The 22,651-nt window shown below is 32.0% G+C and overlaps 1 long non-coding RNA gene across 5 annotated transcripts; it reads left to right on the top strand.

The window, feature by feature from the left end:
• Positions 1-2,592: 2,592 nt before the first annotated feature.
• Positions 2,593-20,818, top strand: LOC107847079. 5 transcript variants are annotated; one of them, XR_007047484.1, is made up of 5 exons: positions 2,593-2,821; positions 3,436-3,675; positions 3,777-3,919; positions 4,003-4,134; positions 13,505-13,554. It is a non-coding gene; the product is annotated as an uncharacterized LOC107847079 (long non-coding RNA). The 5 variants fall into 5 exon arrangements; XR_007047482.1 differs by lacking the exon at positions 13,505-13,554 and adding an exon at positions 20,532-20,818 and having other exon boundaries at positions 2,594-2,821; XR_007047483.1 differs by lacking the exon at positions 13,505-13,554 and adding an exon at positions 12,863-12,914 and having other exon boundaries at positions 2,594-2,821.
• The last annotated feature ends 1,833 nt before the right edge of the window (positions 20,819-22,651 follow it).

The raw sequence follows: 22,651 nt of genomic DNA, 5'->3' as shown, positions 1-22,651 counted from the left end.
AACTTCCATATTAAACGAATGATAGATTCGTAAGGTTCTTCTATCTGGGTAAGTGTTAGGTAGGTGCTCGCACAATCCGGCTAGTTGGATCGTGATAATATTGAATACTCTTAGTTAAAATTCTAGCTCTATTATTATCTTCTCAGTGGACAAGATGAGGAAGTGAAAGATAGAGATGTTTCGGGCATTTAAAGAAGAGATGCACAATGTCTCGATAAGAAGGTGTGAGAGGTTAACTAAAGTAAAAATGGAGAGAAGAAGTGGTCCAAGAGGTGATTAGACATGACATCGACATATCTTTAACTTAATGAAAATATTATTCTAGATAGGAGGATATGGTGATCGAGAATTTGAGAAGAAGATTAGTAGGCAATTGGACGTTGTCTAATTTTTTGTATCAATATTATTATTTTTTACTCTCCTATTATTTTCTTCAATTTTTATAATTATATGCTATCTCCTTTGTTTTCTTCCACTCTTATATTATCTCTTTTTTTGAAAAAAAAAAAATAACTGTCATTGGTCAACTTTTTTATTTTTATTATTACATTATTGAATATTAATAGTATTTTGTTTGTAATTATTTTTTAAAAAATTACTTTATTTGAGTCGAGAGACATTTAAAAATAATCTTCAAAAATAAGATAATGTACACATTATCCTTTTTAGATTTTACTTGTAAAATTATACTGAAGTATATTATATTATTATTTAAACTTGAAGACTCTTTTAAGGAGTGGATATATGACATATAAATTTGATTGATTAAAGAAGAAGCGTCGCATGATAATATATTTTTCTTTTAATAATTTAAACTTAAAACTTCTTAGTTAGAATGAATGGATTTGTCCATCTTAACAGTCTAGCAAATCAGCTGATAGTGATTTTCTTTTTGAATAATAGAGTTATATTTTATAAATACTTAGAAAGCTACATATATAGTCAACATTACATAGTCACTATAAGGTTCACTTATTATTAAAGAAACTAGTGTAGGTACCCGCGCATGACCTTAAAATTTCTAGATTCAAGTTTCAGTTGATTTAAGTTTGAATCTCTAGATTAAACTAGTAGAAAGAGCAGTTGAGAATTCTAAGCTAGTCTGTGTTGAGATTGTTATATGATGATTGTTTGGGCAATAGAAAGCTAAGGATCATGTATCAGAAGGAAGTACTAGCAGTGAACTTTACACTATCAGGAGTAGTCCTTCAGAATGAGTTTAGTGTTTACAAGTATTTTTATATCTCGGGCTTCAGAGTAAAGTGGTTTCAGTTCGATTTAGAATTTATTAAGGGGTTCACAAACTTAAAATAACGGCTTTAAGCTAAGAGGGAGATGGTAGCACAAGGAACCAAGCCAGAATTTTAAATTTTAGTAGTAATGTCAGTATGTGTAGAAAAGCAGTAGGAGAGGTTGATGACCAACCCGTCCTTACCTCATTGAAAAGTTTTTCACTTCACCTATCATGATATCTACTCACGCAGTACATGCCAGCTCTATGATCATAGCTCCTATTCATGCACATTATCAAAAATCATGTACGCTTATAGTTCCTAGTATAAGGAGTTCCAGCTCACTCAGTTTTATGAATTATATTCCATGAATACAAAAACTTCAAACTCAGGTCATGCAGCTCATGACTCATATACTCTTGTCATGCCTTACAGTATGATCAGTTCCCATGACTTATTATTAAAGAAACTAGTGTAGGTACCCGCGCGATGCGCGGGTGACCTTAAAATTTGTATATAATAGTTTAAGATGTTGATTATAATATAAAATTTTAAAGTTCTATTAAATTAAATAAGTAATAATTATATTATAAAATATTATATGATTTAAAAAATTTATTAATTCAATATTTATTATTATTCAAACATTTTAAAAAGATTTAAGTAATTAAAATATATTGGACATAGTTAACGTACCCGCGTGATGTGTGGCTGATCTTAAATTTATCAATACTAATTTAAGATGTCGATTATAATATACGATTATAAAGCCATATTAAATTAAATAAGTACTAATTATATTATAAAATATTGTATGATATAAAATATTTATTACTTCAATATTTATTATTATTAAATTATTTTTACAAGAATTAAGTAATTAAAATAAAAATATATACGTTCATTTAACTATTATTTAATAGTGTTTATAAATATTTTTAAAGATTCATACACTCAAACATTTAATAGTTATTATTCCAAATAAAAATGAACACAAATTATATATTATTAAATAATTTTTCAAGTATACTACTTTTTTTCATTATTTTTAAAATTTGCTTATAATGTAGTATTTATCTTATATTATATGATTTTTTAAAATAATTTAAATATTAAAAAAACATTTAATAACAATAACTCTAAAATATTAATTTGATCCCTAATAAAATAATTTATAGTCACAAATAAATAAATTATGTTAGACTATAAATTATAAAAATACTCATAACTTTTATAAAAAGGTGGACTTAAAAAATAGAAAGTACAACTTACAAAAACTATTGAATTAATAGTTGAAAATATATATAAAAATGGATGTGGCCAAAAATATGATTGGATAAAAGAGTGGTCCAATAGAAGTAAAAGTCCAATTCAAGAAAAAGGAAAGTACAATGCTTACCTACATTTTGACTCTAGAAACTTTATCTTCTCTGCGTTTTGCATATAGTTTTCTCTGTTAAATTTTTACAATCCAAAGTTATTATTATAAGTGATTATACATTCTAAGTTTGCTTGTTGATGAGATATGAAGGATGTTGATCTTTTTTTTCTAGTAATTTAAGCATGTCAATTTTTAGGCAGTCATTGAGGTATGTATAATTATGGGTTTTCCGGCAGAATCTTGATAATTAGGATAAAAAATAAAGTTAAAATAGCATAGTTTACTCCTAGATTAAGGCAGTAGTTATATCTGTGTATTTCAGTCAATATAGTCTTAGCAAGATCGTTGATATTTTATCCGAGGAAACATGTATATTTTTCTATTTGATACATGAGGTAAATTGTTTGATCTGTTTTGCATGTCGATGTACTAAAAAAGTAATGAAAATGAAGTCCGCGATTTTTTTTTTTGTAATATCTATTTTGCAAAATTATTTTTGATTATTTTTCATGGTTGTATTTTTTATAAATAAATTATTGATTATATGCTTAATATTTATTGTTGGATTTCGTGAGCATATTAGAGCTTGTGTATCCTATTAATAGTTATTTATTATTTTTTATTGTTTAATCTGAAGCTTGTAGTTTTTGACGAGAGTTACAGCTTGTTTATGAGTTAATTTGAGCCGGAATTTGGGTTGTTAATTGTATTTTTTGAACTTGATTTGGTTGTGTGGTTAATTGGTTTCTCGGAAAGTCAAAATCTTGATTAACTGACTGTTTTTTGTATCATATGTTAAGTAACATGTTTTTGACTTCTCAGGGTACAATACTTGAAAGTTTAGAGATCAGGCATTTTGTTGTTGTCCATGGAGGCAGTTTTGGTGCGTGGTGTTGGTACAAAACTACAATACTACTGAAAGAAACAGGATATCAAGTTGATGCCATAGATTTAACTGGCTCTGGTGCTCATTATTTTGACTTCAACAACATTACCACATTCTCCGAATACGTAAAACCACTCACTAATTTCATTGAAAATCTATCTGATGGTGGTATAAAGGTTTGACTAAACGTACCTTGAGTAGTTCAAATAACAATATGCATTGGTGTTCTCAAACTTAAATGTTGAAAGACGTGTAAATTGGCACTTTCTTGATGTAGGTCATCTTGGTTGGCCACGATATTGGAGGCGATTGTGTCTCTTCAGAAATGGAGCTGCATCGATCAAAAGTCTCTAAGGCGATTTCATTGCTGTAGCAATGTTTAAAAATGGGCAGAGCATACTCGACATGTTCTCAATGCAGGTTTGTTATTAATTTTGCGGCCTAAAAATACTATACAAAATAATTGAACTTGACAACATATATAATTGCTTATGTTTCTGCAGATTGGCTCGAATGATCTTTGTCAACATTCTCAAAAGTTTTTATATGCAAATGGCAAGAATCATCCTCCCACTGCAATTGACTATGACAAATCATTGCTGAAAGATGTAATGTTCAATTAAATCACTGCTAAGGTATTGTTATAGTTATCTATATTGTAGAATAGAACTTTTTCTTGGAGCTTGTTTAGTTTGCTGATGAAGTTCATTTCTTGATTGTATGGTTGATATTCAAGTTTTCATTTTTTAAAAGTGCCCATTTCTGAATTTGCTATTTTTTGGTAAAAAAATTGGTTCTTTGAGTCGCGGGTCTTTCGAAAATAGCTTCTCATACCCGATAAGATAGAGGTAAGGTCTGCGTACAATCTACCATCCCAAGAAATTATTTGTGGGACTATAGTGGGTATGTTGTTGTTGTTGGTTATAAAGATTGGTTCTTTCTATGTGAAAGAATTAGTTTGTTTGGTAGAATTTTTTTGTTTGTTTATGCTTTAGTTTAGATTAAGTTAAGGCATTGTTTAATGAAACACTCATTAGCCTTAAAATCTTTTCATTTTTACTGTAGAGTGTATATCTTTGAGCAAATACAATGAACACTGAAGAAAGAGCTAGTAGAGTTAGTATGCTTGTGAAGAGATAATCATCAAGTTTTGATTTTTAGGCTATTATTTTGGCTATTGGGGTTTTTAGGCTATTAATTAGCTTGTAAAAATTGAAGACGAAATTGTTTTCAATATATTGCTTATTTTATTTTATTTTATACTTCATCTCACAAAAAATAAATATTAAAAAGAAAAAATTACATAACTGAACAAATATAAACTCTTAATTATTTTATTTAGTCTAAGTTTTAATTAATTACAATTCAAGCGATCCCTAATAGTAATAGAAGAGGGAGTGAAAGGAGTTACAATTCATTGTCCCTCTTTCCAATTAAGTGCATCCATACAAGTGTGAATTATAAACTAGAAATACAAATAGAATTGCATTAACGAATAGAAAAATATAAATGATGGTGCGAATAAAATAAGTGATTATTTATTTTCATTATCATTCATGATTTATGTTCGACGTAGCCATATTTTAAAAAAATACATAAAAAATATATAATAGAACAAAAAAAGAGAAAGGAAAAAATTCAAAAAAGAAAGAGAAATAGAAGTTAAAGATAGAAGAGAGAAAAAAAGTGAAAAAAATGAAACGATAACAGAAAAAAAAAAAAAGAGGAAAAACACACAAAAGAAAAAAACTGAGGAAAAAGTACCAAAAAAAACATAGTTTTTTTTTTTAAAGGAAAAACGTGAAAAAGATTAAAAAAGGACCTAAAAAAGAAAAAAAAAAGAAAATAATTGAAAAGAAAAAAAAGAAAGAGAAATAAAAGTTAAAGATAAAAGAGAGAAAAAACAAAAATAAAAAATTAAACGAAAAGAGAAAAGAGAAAAAAAATTGAAAAAGGTTGCATGGAACTACTCTCGTTGTATTTATATCTTATATCAAATAAAGTCGATTCGTACATTTACTAAATATGATAATTTTGAAGTTAGATTATGGGTTCCTCCAATTTGCTGAATGTTAAGCTATTTTCTAAAAGTTTTTCACTTTGAAAATAGACATAAGAGGGAATTAAGTTACTAGAAGTTAATAATTGTGTTGACTAAAAATTTAAAGTATTTTTATATATTTTCGCTAACATATATATTAATAATTTGTCAAAATTAAACTCAAAAGAAAATTTCAAAGCTATTATCTTTTGAAGTTTTTTCACATCACCATCACCATTACCATCATCTTACTAAAAATAAATTTAAGAAGTGAAATTGAGTTACTAGAAGTCATCACTTGTATTGGCGAGTCATAAAATTCACAAATTGAGACTCGATTTAACCTAGTATATACTGAATCGACATTTTTCAAATAGAAGTCGACCATTTATATTGACTATAGTGACAATTGACACATGATTCAATCCTAACACAGAGTGAATCAATATTTCCCATTTAGAAGTCAATCTTTTATTTTGACTATAATCGTGATAGATTGAGACTCGGTTTGATCCTAACAGAGATCAAATCAATATTTTCAAGTAGAAGTAAACCATTTATGTTGATTATAATCATGACAAAATTCAATTCAATTCAATCCTATCATAGATTCAAGCAACATTTCTCAATTAAAAGTCAACCATTTATGTTGACTATAGTCGATCAAGACAAATTAAGATAGAATCCAATCCTAACATTGATTGGTGTGCGCAAGCTGGCTCGGACACCATGGTTATAAAAAAATATCAAAAAGTTAAATATTTATGTTGATTATAGTCGTGATAAATTGAAATTCAATTTAATCGTAATATAGATTGAATCATATTTTTCAATTAGAAAAACATTTTCGTTGATTATAGTGGTGACAAATTGAGGCTTAATTTAATTTTACTAATAAAAATAAAGGGCAATAAGTAAGCACGTCTTCAACATTCCTGCTTCAGCGGTAGTTTTACTATACCATTCTCAATTAATTAGTATAAGTTATTTAAGTATTAAAAAAATAATAATATTTAATAAAAAAGGTAAAATCAAAATAAAATAATAAATTAACTCTTGATGTTTTGTGATACCTTCTTCAGCTGCTTCAATCGTAATTTTACTTATCACCCTAGTTAATTATTCTAAGTCATCTAAGTATTAAAAAAAATATTTAATAAAAAATATTAATTAGACATAAAATGATAAATTAATTTTTGATGTTTTAAATTAATTTGATTTCTTATATGAGACTCATTTAACTTTTTTCACAAATATTTTTATAGTAATTTTGTATCACTTCTAATTAGTTGTTATAAGTCATTTAAGACATGTCTACTTCGTTGTTTCAATTGTGATTTTATTATATTAACCCTAATTATTTTTTATGATCATCTAAGCATTAAAAATTAATAAAATTTCATAAAAAAATAAAATACACTCAAAATGATACGTCAATATAAATTATTGGAAAAATACTCAAAAAAATACCTGAACTTTGGAAAAATAAAATTCACAAATTGAGACTCGATGTAATCCTAGTATATTCTGAATCAACATTTTCCAAATAGAAGTCGACCATTTATGTTGACTATAATGACAAATTGACACATGATTCAATCCTAACATAAATTGAATCAATATTTCCCATTTAGAAGTCAATCCTTTATTTTGACTGTAGTTGTGATAGATTGAGACTCGATTTGATCCTAACAGAGATTGAATTAATATTTTTCAAGTAGAAGTAAATCATTTATTGTTGATTATAATAACGATAAATTGAAATTCAATTTAATCCTAACATAGATTCAATCAACATTTCCCAAATAAAAGACAACCATTTATGTTGACTATAGTCGATCAAGATAAATTAAGATACAATCCAACCTTAACATTGATTGGTGCACGCAAGCTGGTCCAGACACCATAGTTATAAAAAAAAAATCAAAAAGTAAAATATTTATGTTGATTATAATCACGATAAATTGAAACTCAATTTACTCGTAATATATATTGAATCAATATTTTTCAATTAGAAATCAAACATTTACGTTGATTATAGTGGTGACAAATTGAGACTTAGTTTAATTTTACTACTAATAATAAAGGGCGTGCCTTCAACATGCCTGCTTCAGCTGTTTCAATCGTAATTTAGTGTATCATTCTCAATTAATTAGTATAAGTCATTTAAGTATTAAAAAATAATTATATTTAATAAAAAGGTAAAATAGAAATACAATAATAAATTAACTTTTGATGTTTTGTGATACCTTCTTCAGCTGCTTCAATCGTAATTTTACTTATCACCATAATTAATTATTATAAGTCATCTAAATATTAAAAAAAATTTAACAAAAAAGATAAATTAGACATAAAATGATAAATTAATTTTTGAAGTTTTAATTTAATTTAAACATGAGACTCATTTAATGTCTTATATGAGACTTATTCTGAGTCATTTATGTATTAGAAAATAAAAAATAAAAAAAATGATATATCAACATAAAAATTTTGATTGACTATCAAAATTATATTAGTGTCATATAAATTGGAATGAGACAGAGGAAGATATAAAACAACACATATTATTTGAAAATAAAATAAAAAGTTCAGTAAATAACAATAATTAATAAAAATATTTAAAAAATTGATTAATTGCCAAAATTTTGTCTGTGCTGCATAAATTGGGACGAAGAAAATATTCATATTTTATTAAAAATTATGTAAATAATTATTATAAATCACATAATTAAAAATTTTAAAAATATAAAATATTTGGCTAATTCTCGAATTTTTTTATTGTCACTTAAATTGAAATAGAAGAAAAAGTATTATAAATTACAATAATTAAAAACTTAAATTATTTTAATGATTAATTATCTAAATTCTATTTACGTCACATAAATTGAAATAAAAAATATATATATTGATCCCATGCTAGCACGGGCTGTGAATATATAGTTTACAAAAGAACAGTTGGAAATAGGCAAAGTATACAATAAAATTATAAAATATGAAGATCGCCAAATTATATGACTAGTAAACCAAGATCCACGTGAAGGTTCATTCCTTATTAAAAATTATACTAGTCTTCGTACCGACGCGATGTTTGGTTGGTGCTAAAAAATAATTATAAATAGGATTCCAACTCAATTTTTATTAATTCAAAATTTAATAATCATATCACATAATAACTGATAAGGATTAAAATATAATTTTTTAAAATAAATAAATAAAAGATATGATTTGAATATCATATTGATCATTATATTATAATATAAACATATTATTTTATTTATTGAATTAATTTGTTAAGGATTTAAAAAATAAAATTAAATTCTATGTATTAATAATTAGCATAGTAGTAGGGGTGTGCAAAAATCGAATCGATCGATAAATTGAACTGATAAAAATGTTATTGGTTTATTGTTATTGGGTTAACGGGTTTTTAATGATTTTATAAAAAAAAATATTGGGTTATTGGTTCAGTTCGATTTTTTTCTTATTGAATTATTGGGTAAATCTATAACCCAATATATATATATATATATATATATATATATATATATATATATATATATATATATATATTAATTTCTGTTTAATTTCTATAAACTAACAAACCTATTATTTCAATTATACAAACTTTTAAATTCGCCCAACATTTAGTTCAAACTTGAAGATTCTTGTCAATTAAAACATATCATGTAGAATTTTTGGTCACAACTAAGATCCGTTTTTCTTATGGTAGTTACTACTATTTCTATTTTATGAGTATTTTCTTATCGGTTAAACCGAAAAATGAATCGATAAGCACTAAAAATTGAGAAACCCAAAACCGATAAAAAATATATGTTATTGGTTTAGCATATTTAAAAATGAAAATCGATAAATCAAACCGATAATATATAAAACCGAAACGAACCGGCCGATGCACACCCTACATAGCAGTGCTAGTGTAATTTTGTAGGTTAGTTTTGTTTCAAATTTCATTTAAAATTTATTAATTTCAATAAAATTTATAAAATAAATTATTCTCATGTAAATTTTATTAATTTCATTTACAAATTCTCATGTAAATAAAAACTTTAAATTACATATGTAGTTAAAATAAAGTTAAGGCCTTTTAAAATTTAGATTTATTTAAATAATAAATTTCTTTTATTAAATTTTATTTTTTCATAATGGCATTTAATAGTTCTTGAAAAGTTATTTTAAGTTTTAATTTTTAATTTTTAATAATGGCAGTTAATGCTTTTTAGAATGTTATTTTAATTTTACTTTTAAACTTTTTAATTCCGCTTTTGTAGTGCTGACACGTGACACTTTTTGCTTCTCTTATTTGATATAGATAGTTTTTTATCAAATATAAAATGCAACTAGCAATTATCATATGTATGACCACCAAAGATTACATTATTTATCATGTTTCTCTTTGAGGTACTTCCGAAGAAAACATTAATTAGTACGTTTTCTTTTGACTATTTTATGCGTATTCCAATCTTAAGATATAATATTTCTTCTTTAAAAAGTTACTACTGTTTTGAGTTTAAATTTACTGTGCTGTCAGTGTATAAAATATTCTACACTTTCACATGTTACTCAGTTTTTAAATAAAAATTGGAAAAGGAAAAATTGGGTAACCTACAATAACAGGTCAAGTTTACCTAATAGTGTAGATTAATCGACAGTGAACAAAACTTAAATTCAAAACATATACACTTACAAAATCATTAAAGGCGATAAGATTATATATATAAAAATATACTCTCAATTTCACTTTCTATTACATAAAAATAATGATAAAAGAAACATTTATTTTTCAAGATTTATAAAAGTTAAAATGACTAAACTATTAAATTACTTTAAGCTACAATTAAATGAATAATTTTTTGCATAATATGGTTGGTATTTTTTTCCAATTATCTTATGAAAAATATATCAATTTGATTTGTAATTACTTCAGTGAAAAAGTAAAAATGATCGTAATTGAGTATATAAAGATTAATACGTTTTGCTTCTTAATAAATTATCTTAAATAAACAAATCACTTACCAAATTATTTATGGTGATAAGATTGTATAAATAAAAAATTATTTCCTCTCATTGATTCAGTTTCCATTACATAAAAATAATGATGAAATAAAGAAACAAATTTATTTTTCAAGATTTAAAAAAGTTATAAATAGTAAAATTTTAAATTGATTTTCACTATGATTAAATGAATAACGTATTGCTTAATGTAAGACCCCGCAAAATCTTACATTGATAATCAGCTCTTTTAGCTCCTAAAAGCTCTTTGAAAGGCCCAACGCTTAGAATATTTTAGCTAGGTGTTCAATGCTTAGTCTCATTTTAAGCCTTCAAACTTCGGAGATTTATTTGACGACCTTCCCGACCTTCGTTTTTTAATTTTCAAGTTGCGTTGTGATGGGGAAAGTCGATAGTACATTCTGGGTGAGTTTAGGAATTTTCAGAATCTGTTTAGAGCACGTTTGGATGTCGAACCAGTAGCTAAAGGCTATAAAGGGGCGCCGCCCAGCTTATAGACTTGGCCCCCTCCCTCAATAGCAGGGCGCCCCCCAGCTGCAAAAGGCTCTGGGAAAGGTGCCGCCTTGCTATAGCCTTTGTGCCCAGTTTTTCAGCATTCCACCTCCGTTCTTTGAGGGAAAATTTGGTCATTTTCCCACCCCTATATATATCAAAAATACAGGATTAAAGCTCAAAAACACCAAATTATACACTCTTTTCTTAATTTCTCTCAAGAACAAGAGCAAGGGTTTCAACTTGAAGACCCAAGTCCAAACATAGTGTTCATTCATGGATTCCTTTCATCCATGAAGCCCATGAATCCTCTTTTAAATTCTATATCATGATATTTATGTGGTGAATTAATTATATTCATGTTTATGTGGTTGTATGACTACCAAGGTTGAATCTTTATCATGCTTTCATGAAACCATGATAGCATAGGGTTGAAATTCATGCAATAGGGTTAAATGATGGAATCCTATTGTATTTAATTGATGATCATACCTATGCCCTAAATAGTGCATGGAAGGTGTTTGATGAAATTCCTAATGTAGTAGAAATCATGAATAATGACTAAATTGTGGTTTATATGACAAATGCATGCCATTTACTCATGTTTAAGATGACTCCCCTAAAATTGGTTACGCATTATGCTTGCTTGATAAAGTGTTCATGATATTAGAAGTATGTAATTAAGCCATGATTATTTGCTCCCTTGTCCAGGTATAAGATTGTGACAATTAAGTGCCTCATGAAATAATCCTATCTTAAGATATTATGTATGTCATGTATTCAAGAAAGTTATGCTTTGTCAATTTCCTTCTATCGAGTCCTGGGGGTACTTGTACCCGAAAATTTAGTTGTATGCCTAGAGCCATGTCATCTTTTCACGATACTCTCAGTCAAGCCATGATTCTTAGACTTCAGACATTCTTATACAACAACAACAAACCCAGTGTATTCCCACAAAGTGGGGTCTGAACTTCAGACAGTCTTATGACTCAGGAAATATTAATAATCTCATAAACTCAGTCAGTAGTCAGTTGTCAAATGTCAGCAGTATTTCATGAGTCAACGGGATTCTGTAACTCAGTTCATGTTCAGATTAGTGATTATGTTCAGTGTCTATTCAGATGGGAGTAGGATTCAGCACCGAGTGAACCCAAGGATGGGAACTCACCTGCTAGTTGAGGGTGTGATTCTTAGAAGCAATCCTTGCATTCCAGAACTACGTAGCCAGCGTAGGTTGAGACATCATACCTGCTAGTTGAGGGTAGATGAGGTGGCTTAATCATTTAGTTGGGGGTTCCCACCGTTCTCACTAGAGTAACCTGCTTGTTGAGGGTCACTCACATGTTGTCCTTACCAGTGGCGCGGTATTGAGACCCTTCCAATCAGGGCATAGATTGGACCCCAACTCAGCTATTATAGCGCAATTTAGGGCATGTCGGTTAGATAACTACTTCCCACAGTTTCAGTATCACTATCAGTCAAAGAACTCAACTAGTTCTTCAGATTTTAGGACTGTTAGATACAGTCAACTCAGCTTAGTACGAAACTCAGATAGTTCCATCAGAATCAGGACTGTCAGATACAGTTACTATGTTATCAGTATTCAGATTCAGTAATCATGTTATCACGGTATCAGTGTTAGTTATTATGTCTCATGCATTTATTCTCACACTCATGATAGTCAGTCTGTTATTATTATTCTTCATGCATATGAACCCCATGAATTCATCCAACCTCACATGCATACCTGTACAGTCAATCATACTGATGTATTTGCGCTATGGTATTTTATACCATAGGTTCAGAGACACGAGCTCCCGAGCATCAGTAGATTCTAGATATCAACAGTCAGTCAGCAATGAGTCCTCATCCCCCGAGGGTAATATGATTTGTTATTTTATTATTATAGTACTTAGTTATTTCAATCGTCAGAGTTAGTTGGGGACAGTCCCATCAACTCCTTATCCAGACATTTATATTTTAGAGACTTTTCAAACTATTATGTTCAGACAGTTATTCAGTTGTTTTGGGCAGTTCATACCCCCACCAGATGTTATATTTTTATCAGATTTGAACCTTATGGCCTTTCATCATTTAATTCCGCATTATATACAGTATGTTATGCAGTACACAGGTACAGATATCAGTCATGGGTTAGCTTGTGGTCCTTTGGGGTCATGAGCACCGTGTAGCATTTCGAATACCAGATTCGAGGCGTTACAAACTTGGTATCAGAGCCTAAGGTTCAATAGAGTCCTAGGAAGTCTGAACGCCGCATCTAGTAGAGTTTTATGCATGGGTATATTGTATGCCACATTTATGCGCATGAGGCTATAAGATGTTTTAGGAACAGTTTCCCTTCTTTCGGTATTCATGTCATGCTAGTGAGCATAATATCAAGTCAATCTCTTAGTATAATCTGTTTCTTCTCTTTGTTACAGAACATGGCTCCCAAAAGAAGAAATGGGAATCAGTCAGCCCCTCAGTCCGAAGAACCTTTGGGCGAACATGTTTCTCATGTAGAGTTCAGAACTGTATTCACTACTCTTGCTTAATCGGTTACTGCTCAAAATGAATGACCAGTTGTCATTTCGTCCAACCCAGTGGCCAATTCAGCTGCAGCCAGGATTTGGGAGTTCATCCGAATGAATCCTCTATCCTTTCTTGGGGCTAAGTCAGATGAGGGTCTTCAGGAATTCATCGATCAGGTTCAGAAGGTTACTGACATCATGTGGATTACTCCTGTTGAGAGTCCTGAGCTAGCTGCATATTAGTTGCAGGATGTTGCTTACACTTGGTACAAACAGTAGAAGTTACAAAGGCCAGATAATGCAGGGCCTATAGAGTGGGAGGAGTTTGTCGTCGCATTCATAGAGAGGTTCTTTCCCTTAGAGATAAGAGAGGCTAAGGTGTTAGAATTTATCAACCTCAGGCAGGGCAATATGATGGTGGAAGAGTATTTTCTTAAGTTTACTCAATTAGCCAGATATGCTCCTCATGTGGTTACAGATAGCAGGGCCAAGATGAGTAAGTTTTCTTCTGGGTAAATGATAGTGTGGTTAATGAGTGTAGATCTGCGATGTTGAATAGTGACATGATTTTAGCTAGGCTAATGATTCATGCTTAGTAAATAGAGGAACAAAATATTAAGATGAGGAAGAAGCAGAATAAGAAAGCAAGGATAGGTAGTTTCAACTTTGCTCAGTCAAAATCAGAAGGAGGAAACCGTTCTCAGTTTCATCCTAAGTCATCAGTTCCAGCTCCTTTGTCAATCAGTGCTTCAATGCCGAAATTCAGAGATGACAACAGCGATAGAGCACCAGGCTCTAAGTCTCAGGGATGTGTTAGCAGTGCCCGCACCTATCCCCTTTGTCAGACTTGTGGCAAGAACCACCAGGGTACTTGCAGAGCTAGCAGTGATACCTGTTTTGGTTGTGGAAAGCTAGATCATAGAGTTAGAGATTGTCTGCCGTTAGGTCCGCAGGGTTAATAGAACCGTTCCTGAGCTCAGTTCGATCGACCGAATCAGTAGGGTACCACCTCTAGTGCTACTAGTGGGCAACGCCCAAACAGACTCTATGCTCTCTAGTCCCAGCAAGATCGGGAAAATTTCCCTGATATAGTTACGGGTACATTACAGATCTTTCATGTGCATGCTTACTATTTGCTAGATCCAAGTGCTTTCTTGTCTTTTGTTACTCCCTATATAGCAGGCGATTTCGGAACCAGTCCCGAAATTCTAGCAGAGCCCTTTTCAGTATCTACCCCAGTGGGTAAAACCATCATAGCCCGGCATGTATATAAGAACTGTCCGATTATGATATTTTAGAAAGTCACTTCAGCAGACTTAGTCTAATTAGAGATGACTGATTTTGATGTCATTCTGGGCATGGATTGACTTCATTCCTGCTATGCCACAGTCGACTGTAGAAATAGAATAGTCTAGTTCTAGTTTTCGAATGAACCCATCTTAGAGTGGAAGGGTAGTGCATCCGCTTTCAAAGGTCAGCTTGTTTCCTACCTTCGGGTATGAAAAATAATATCTAAGGGATGTGTCTATCATCTTGTTCGAGTTAAGGACTCTAGCTCCGAAACTTCCATTCTTGATTCAGTCCCAGTTATGAATGAATATTCAGATATTTTTCCCAAAGATTTGCCAAGAATTCCTCCCGAAAGGGAAATAAACTTTGGCAGTGATCTTCTTCTAGATACTCAGCCTATATCCATTCCGCTATACAGAATGGCACCAATAAAACTCAAAGAATTAAAAGAGCAGTTGAAGGATCTCTTAGATAAGGGATTCATTAGGCCTAGTATTTCCTCGTAGGGTACACCAGTCTTATTTGTGCACAAGAAAGATAGTTTTCTCAGAATGTGTATTGATTACCGTCAGCTCAATAAAGTTATGGTCAAGAACAAGTATCCACTTCCCAGAATCGATGACTTGTTTGACCAACTTCAGGGTGCTAGCTATTTCTCCAAGATAGACCTCATATCCGGCTATCATCAGCTTAGAGTCAGAGAATGTGACATTCCAAAAATAGCTTTCCGTACTCGGTATGGTCACTTTAAATTTTTAGTCATGTCCTTTGGTCTTACTAATGCTCCAGCCGCTTTTATAGACTTGATGAACCGTGTGTTCCAGCAGTACTTGGACATATTCGTCATAGTCTTCATAGATGATATTTTGGTCTATTCCCGCAGTGAGTGTGATCATGCAGACCATCTCAGAACAGTACTTTAGACTCTCAAAGATCATCAGCTATTCGCCAAATTCAGTAAGTACGAATTTTGGCTAAGGTCAGCAACATTCCTTGGTCATATTATTTCCGGTGATGGTATTAAAATATATTCTCAAAAGACTGAAGCAATAAGAAACTGGCCTCGCCCTATCTCTCCATCAGACATCAGGAGTTTCTTAGGTTTGGATGGCTATTATAGACGGTTTGTTAAGGGATTTTCTTCTATTGCCTCCCCTATGTCCAGATTGACTTAGAAGAAAGTCAAGTTTCTGTGGTCAGATCGTTGCGAGAAAAGTTTTCAGGAGTTGAAGACTCGACTCACCTCAGCTCCAGTCTTAGCTCTTCCATATGGTTTAGATGGGTTCGTAGTGTATTGTGATGTATCCAGAGTAGGGTTGGGTTGTGTTTTTATGCAGCATGGTAAGGTCATAGCCTACGCCTCCAGACAACTTAAACCCCATGAGAAGAATTATCCTACTTATGATCTTGATTTAGCAGCCGTAGTATTTGCCTTGAAGATTTGGAGACATTATCTATACGGAGTTCATGTAGATGTATTCACAGATCACAAGAGTTTCCAGTATGTCTTTTTCTCAGAAAGATCTCAATCTTCGCCAGAGAAGATGGTTAGAGCTCTTGAAAGATTATGACTTGAGTGTCCTTTATCATCTGGGCAAGGCCAACGTAGTGACCGGCGCTCTTAGTAGACTATCTGTGGGTAGTGTTGCCCATATGAAGGACAGTAAGAAGAAGTTAGCTTAGGAAGTCAATCAGCTTGCCATAATAGGCGTTCACTTAGTCAATACAGAAGAGGGTGACATATGGGTTTAGAGTAGTTCAGAATCATCTCTAGTTTCTGAGGTGAACGAAATGCAAGATAGATATTCCATCCTTGTCAAGTTGAAAGAGTCAATCAAGGATCAGAAAGTAAAGGTTTTCTCCCAAGGAGGTGATGGTGTTTTACGTTGTCAGGGTCATCTCTGTGTTCCAGGTGTAGATGACTTAAGGCAGCGAATTCTCACAGAAGAACATGGTGCACGCTACTCTATTCATCCAGGGGCCATAAAGATGTACCGCGACTTGCGGAAGATCTATTGGTGAAGTGGGATGAAGAGAGATATTACAGAGTTTGTGGATAAGTGTTATACATGTCAGCAGGTTAAGATAGAGCATCAGAAGCCTAGTGGGTCCATGCAGGAGTTCAGTATTCCTACTTGGAAGTAGGAAGAAGTGAACATGGACTTCGTGATGAGTTTGCCTCGAACTCTTCATAAACATGATTCAGTTTGGGTCATTGTAGATAGAATGACAAAATCAGCTCATTTTCTTCCAGTTCATACCTCTTATTTAGCCGAGGATTATGCCAAACTCTACATCAGAGAGTTGGTCAGATTGTACGGTGTTTCGCTATATATTATTTCAGACAAAGGTACCCCATTCACCTCTCACTTCTGGAAAGCGTTCCAAAAGGGTCTTGGTACCCAAGTTCATCTTAGTACAACCTTCCATCCGCAGATAGATGGTCAAGCAGAAAGGACCATTCAGACTTTAGAAGATATAATGAGGGCATGTGCAATTGATTTCAATGGTAGTTGGGATGACCACTTGCCTTTGATTGAGTTTAAATACAAGAATAACTATCATTCCAGTATCAAGATGGCTCCATTTGAAAATCTCTATGGTAGGAGATGTAGGTCTCCATTCGGTTGGTTCGAAGTTAGTAAGGCCTCAGTCATAAGGCCTAACTTGGTATTCGATGCTTTAAAAAAGCAAAATTGATTAGAGAAAGACTTCGGGCTGCTCAGAGCCGACAGAAGTCTTATGCAGATATTCGTAGAAAGGATCTCGAGTTCGAGGTTGGTGATTTTGTCTACCTAAAGATCTCTCCCATGAAGGAAGTGAAGTGGTTCGGCAAGAAGGGAAAGCTCAGTCCCCGATATGTCGGTCCCTTCAAGATTCTTAGTCGTTTTGGAAAGGTAGCTTATGAGCTCGAGTTGCCTTCAGATCTGGACTAGGTTCATCCAGTCTTCCATGTCTCTTTGCTCAAGAAGTGCATAGGTGACCCATCAGTTGTAGTTTTTATTTAGAGCATTGATGTTCAAACAGCCTCTCTTATGAGGAGATTCTGGTCGAAATCCTAGACTATTAGACTCGTAGACTGAGAAACAAAGAAGTCTCTCTAGTCAAAGTTCTTTGGCAAAATCAGTCCGTCGAGCGAGCTACTTGGGAAGCAGAAGCAGATGTGCCAACCAAGTATCCTCACCTCTTTTCCGCCAACTCAGATCAAGCTTAAGGTAACAGTTCTCCTTAAGCTTACTTAGTTTCATGTTCAATGTTCATCCCAAACTTGGTATTAAGTGCCATTGCATATTCAGTCATGCATTCATGTATCAATTTAGTTATGTAATCATGCATCAGATATGCATTCTCATCGCAAGAAACTTAGTTCATCTGAACACTCAGTTATGCATTCATGAATCAGTTATACATGTATCAGATATGCATGTTCAGTATGATATGTTCAGCCTATCAGTCATGTCAGTCGTGAAATTATATTTCAGTTGTTCATGCTCAGTATTCACTTCAGTTGTCTTTTCTTCCCTCTCAGTCAGTCTCATTCGAGGAAGAATATTCCCAAGAGAGAGATATTGTAAGACCCCACAAAATCTTACGTTGATAATCAGCTCTTTTAGCTCCTAAAAGCTCTTTGAAAGGTCCAACACTTAGAATATTTTAGCTAGGTGTTCAACACTTAGTATCATTTTTAGCCTTCAAACTTCGAGGATTTATTTGACGACCTTCCCGACCTCCGTTTTCCAATTTTCAAGTTGCGTTATGATGGGGCAAGTCAATAGTACATTCCGGGTGAGTTTTGGAATTTTTGGAATCCGTTTAGGGCACATTTAGATTTCAAACCAGTAGCTAAAGGCTATAAAGGGGCGCCGCCCAGCTTATAGCCTTGGCCCCCTCCCTCAATAGCAAGGCGCCACCCAGCTGCAAAAGGCTCTGGGAAAGGCGTCGCCTTGCTATAGCCTTTATGCCCAGTTTTCAGCATTCTACCTCCATGCTTTGAGGGGTAATTTGGTCATTATCCCACCCCTATATATATCAAAAACACGAGATTAAGGCTGAAAAATACCAAATTATAGACTCTTTTCTCAATTTCTCTCAAGAACAAGAGCAAGGGTTTCAACTTGAAGACCTAAGTCCAAGAGATTTCACCGTAGATCTTTAAGGAACTTTCAACTAAGGTATGCATAGTGTTCATTGATGGATTCCTTTCGTCCATGAAGCCCATGAATCCTCTTTTAAATTCTATATCATCATATTTATGTGGTGAATTGATTATATTCATGTTGTTATGGTTGTATGACTACCAAGGTTGAATCGTTATCGTGCTTTCATAAAACCATGATAGTATAGGGTTGAAATTCATGCAATAGGGTTAAATGGTGGAATCCTATTGTATTTAATTGATGATCATACCTGTGCCCTAAATAGTGCATATAAGGTGTTTGATGAAATGCCTAGTGTAGTAGAAATCATGAATAATGACTAAATTGTGGTTTATATGACAAATGCATGCCATTTACTCATGTTTAAGATAACTCCCCTAAAATTGGTTATGCATTATGCTTGCTTGATAAAGTGTTCATGATATTAGAAGTATGTAATTAAGCCATGATTATTTGCTCCCTTGTCCAGGTATAAGATTGTGACAATTAAGTGCCTCATGAAATAATCCTATCTTAAGATATTATGTATGTCATGTATTCAAGAAAGTTATGCTTTGTCAATTTCCTTCTATCGAGTCCTGGGGGTACTTGTACCCAAAAATTTAGCTGTGTACCTAGAGCCATGTCATGTTTTCACGATACTCTCAGTCAAGCCACGATTCTTAGACTTCAGACAGTCTTATGACTCAGGAAATTTCAATAATCTTATGAACTCAGTCAGTTGTCAAATGTCAGTAGTATTTTGTTAGTCAACGGAATTCGGTAACTCAGTCCATGTTCAGATCAGTAATTATATTCAGTGTCTATTCAGATGAGAGTAGGATTCAGCACCGAATGAACCCAAAGATGGGAACTCACCTGCTAGTTGAGGGTGTGATTTTTAGAAACAATCCTTGCGTTCCATAACTACATAGCCAGTGTAGGTTGAGACATCATACCTGCTAGTTGAGGGTAGATGAGGTGGCTTAACCTATTAGTTGAGGGTTTTCACCATTCTCATTAGAGTAACCTGCTAGTTGAGGGTCACTCACATGTTGTCCTTGACAGTGGTGCGGTATTGAAACCCTTCCAATCAGGGCACAGATTGGACCTCAACTCAACTATTATAGCGCAATTTGGAGCATGTCGGTTAGATAACTACTTCTCACAGTTTCAGTATCACTATCAGTCAAAGAACTTAGCTAGTTCTTTAGATTTTAGGACTGTCAGATACAGTCAACTCAGCTTAGTACAGAACTCAGATAGTTTCATCAGAATCAGGACTGTCAGATACAGTCACTCATGTTATCAGTATTCAGATTCAGTAATCATGTTATCACGGTATCAGTGTTAGTTATTATGTCTCATGCATGTATTCTCACGCTCATGATAGTCAGTCTGTTATTCTTATTGTTCATGCATATGAACCCCATGCATTCAACCTACCTCGCATGCATACCAGTACATTTAATCGTACTGACGCATTCGCGCTATGGTGTTTTATACCATAGGTTCAGAGACACGAGTACCCGAGCATCAGTAGATTCCAGATATCAGCAGTCAGTCAGCAGTGAGTCCTCATCTTTCGAGGATGATATGATTTGTTATTTCATTATTATAGTACTTAGTTATTTCAGTAGTCGGAGTTAGTTAGGGATATGTCCCATCAACTCTTTATCCATACAGTTATGTTTTAGAGGCTTTTCAGACTATTATGTTCAGACAGTTATTCAGTTGTTTTGGGTAGTTCATATCCCTACCAGATGTTATGTTTTTATCAGATTTGAACCGTATGCCATTTCAGCCTTTAATTCCGCATTATATACAGTATGTTATGCAATGCACAGGTACAGATATCAGTCATGAGTTAGCTTGTGGTCCTTCGGGGTCATGAGCACCGTGTAGCATTCCGGGTACCAGATTCGGGGCGTTACACTTGATCTTTTTTTTTTTTTTTTGTAAATTATGCTATGAAAAATATCCCAATTTGATTTACGAAAAAAGTGAAAAATAATCCTATTTGAGTATCTAAAGATTAATATGAAAATACATGAAATTCTTTTTTATGATGTTTTGCTTCTGAATAAATTTTAATAAATAAATAAATAAATCAGTCACTAAATTATTTATGGTGATAAGATATTATATATAAAATAATATAATAGAAAGGCTGGAGAACGAGAGATTAATGTTGGAGAATAAGCATATGAAATTGCAGCTGAAGCATAAGGAGCACGAAATAGTCTCATTTATTCACTTTACATTGCATAAAAATGATGATAAAATAAATGACCATATTTGTTTGTCAAGATTTTTAATAGTTATAAAGAGTGAAATGTTAACTTTAAGTAGGGGAAGAGGAAAGGACTAAGGGGACGTTTGGTAGAGCGTATTGACAAAAATAATGCATGCATTAATTAATGTGTATTATGAATACCTTGTTTGATATAATTTTTAGTCAATGTATAACCAATGCAAGCATTAGTTATACACTCTATTGTGTATTAAGGTGTGTATTACAAATACCACCAATTTTCTTTGTATTAGTAATGCAAAGTCTTTAATACATGCATTAACTTATTAAATGACCTTAATACATCTCAATTTCCCTCTCAAAATATTTCACCATTTCTTTTTCCGCCATTTTAATTTGCAATAGTGAATCTTTTCAAAACATTTCACAATTTTTTCCCACCATTTTAATCTACAACAATGAATAATTGATTTAAATAATTGTAACATATTTTTGCTTTGCTTCGAGGGTCTTTAAAAAAATTTAAAAAAATTGAGACTATTTCTTAATTTTACGTCTTATATTTTATTTTTGTTTCGACTATGTTAATCCGTTGGCATAATATTTCATGCACAAAGACGAAGGTCTTGCAATTAATTCGAAATCTCTATATACTAGTTCAACAATACTAATTATATTTGAGATGACAAAAAATTTTGTTGCAAAAAAGTGTACAAAATCAAAGAAGAGTATTTTTGTAAACAAATATTTCTTTTATAGAAATTATGTAAGATGTATTATTTTTTATACATCAAACCAAACAATATATAAGAAATAATACATGCATAACTAATATAAGTATAAGTAATACAAGCATTACTAATACACTATATTCTGCATTGATCTTATACACTCTACCAAACAACCCCTAAGGGGAGAAGAAAGAGGGAAACAAGGAACTAATGTTGTCAGTCAACTTTTAGAAGTTTGGGGTAGTAGTTTTTTCAAAAACTAGGTAATTTTCAATTAGGAGGGGTTATTTTCTTCGAGTCATTCGAGACATTTTGCCTCGAGTCAAATATAATTTCCCTTATTTTTATAAATAAATACGTATAAAATATCATAAAGACTCACGAGGAAAGTCCTTGAAGGACTAGGCTGCAACATGTGATTTGTGAAATCCAAATAGGATTTTACACACAAAAAGTACATTTGGAATTGCTGAGTGAGTAACGTGCAAATCCAATAGAGTTGGGGTTCGTGCCTTGTGTAGTAAATTTTTCATTTAAGATCGTTTGACTATGTGTGATGAAAATATGAGATGAAGTTGAAGTTTGTGTCTTTAAAATAATTTTTTACTCCAAATAATTAATTATCTTGATTAAATAAGAAAAAAGT

This window comes from Capsicum annuum, chromosome 11 (assembly GCF_002878395.1).
Source record: "Capsicum annuum cultivar UCD-10X-F1 chromosome 11, UCD10Xv1.1, whole genome shotgun sequence".
Taxonomy (NCBI): Eukaryota; Viridiplantae; Streptophyta; class Magnoliopsida; order Solanales; family Solanaceae; genus Capsicum; species Capsicum annuum.
Note: the sequence above shows the minus strand (reverse complement) of the source record. Positions and strands in the feature narration are given on the sequence as shown.